The sequence below is a fragment of the Acinonyx jubatus genome, chromosome B1, assembly GCF_027475565.1.
Source record: "Acinonyx jubatus isolate Ajub_Pintada_27869175 chromosome B1, VMU_Ajub_asm_v1.0, whole genome shotgun sequence".
Taxonomy (NCBI): domain Eukaryota; kingdom Metazoa; phylum Chordata; class Mammalia; order Carnivora; family Felidae; genus Acinonyx; species Acinonyx jubatus.
In genome coordinates, this window is record NC_069382.1 from 120,271,874 (window position 1) to 120,273,521 (window position 1,648).

The 1,648-nt window shown below is 40.2% G+C and overlaps 1 pseudogene; it reads left to right on the forward strand.

Moving 5' to 3' along the window:
- The first annotated feature begins 312 nt into the window (after nt 1-312).
- Nucleotides 313-1,162, forward strand: LOC106967331 (40S ribosomal protein S4, X isoform-like; annotated as a pseudogene).
- Nucleotides 1,163-1,648: the final 486 nt, after the last annotated feature.

Genomic DNA, 1,648 nt, shown 5'->3' on the forward strand with positions numbered 1-1,648 from the left:
CAAAGATGTCTTCACATCTTAGTTCTCTTCGTTAGCTCCCTTAAGACCTGGTCCTGAGAGTAGCCTTTCTTGATTCAGGTCTGTAAAAGAAGATGGGCCTACATTTTCTTCCTCCATGAATGCCTAGGAAAAAACCTTTCCTACACACCTTTATGCTAATGAGGTAATTACAAAATGCATTAGTCACTGTGGCAAAAAGAGCCCAAACTTTGATGATGCTCAAGGCTGTTTTTCCTCCTAAAAATGAAAACGAGGTTAAAAAAAAACAACCACCATGAGCTAAAAGTATATACATCACTGCATATACTTTTCATGCCTAGTACAGTTGTGGCTCGTGGTCCCAAGCAGCATCTGAAGCGCATAGCACCTCCAAAGCATTAGGCGTTGGATAAACTGACTGGTGTATTTGTGCCTCATCCATCTACTGGTCTCCATTAAGATGAGAGAACATCTCCCTCTTATCATTTTCCTAAGGAACAAACTTAAGTATGTGCTAACAGGAGATGAAGTAAAGAAGATCTGCATACAGTGTTTTATTGAGATTGATGGCAAGTCCAAACGGATATAACCTATCCTGCTGGTTTTATGGATGTCATCAGCATTGACAAGACTGGGGAGAGTTTCCATATGATCTGTGACACCAAGGGTCACTTTGCTGTTTGTTGGATTACACCTCAGGAGGCCAAGTGTAAGTTTTGCAAAATGAGAAAGATCTTTGTGGGGACAAAAGGAATCCCTCATCCAGTGACCCATGATGCTCTCACCATCCTTTAAACTGATCCCCTCATCAAGGAGAATGACACCATTCAGATTGATTTGGAGACTGAAGAAATTACAGATTTCATCAACTTTGACACTGGTAATCTGTGTATGGTGCCCAGAGGTGCTGACCTGGGAAGAATTGGTGTGATCACCAACAGAGAGAGACTACATCTGTTGATGTAGTTCATGTGAAAGATGCCAATGGCAACAGCTTTGCCACCTGGCTCTCCAACATTTTTGTTATTGATAAAGGGGAAAAAAACATGGATTTCTCTTCCCCATGGAAAGGGTATCTGCCTCACCATTGCTGAAAAGAGAGACAAGAGACTGGTGGCTACACAGAGCAGTGGGTAAAACAGTCTCTAGGTGACATAATTGGAAGTCTTTATACTTAATTATAGATAATACAGCATGAAAAAAAAAGTATATGTATCACTGAATGACATGAGACCAAAGTGAATGACCTTGAATCCAAAGTGATGCGGTCTTATTCTACACATATGTCCAGAACAATAACAGTGGTTCTTTTTTCCCTGGGTGATAGTTAATGTGTCAACTTGGCTAGGCATTGGGACTCAGATATTTGATAAAACATTTTTCTAGATGTTTCTGTGAAGGTATCTTTTAGTGAGATTAACATTTAAGTCAGTAGAGTTTAAATTAAGCAGATTAACTCTATAGTGTGGGTGGGCCTCATCTGATCAGATGAAGGTTTTAATAGAAAAAGACCAACCTCCCCAAGCAAGAAAGAATTCTGCCAGCGACTGCCTTTGGACTCAAATTGCAATTTCTTCCAGAGTTTCAAGACTACAGGCTTACCCTGAAGATTTTGGACTTGCCAAGCCTCCAAATCATGTGAGTCAATTCCTTAAAATAAGTCCTTTCT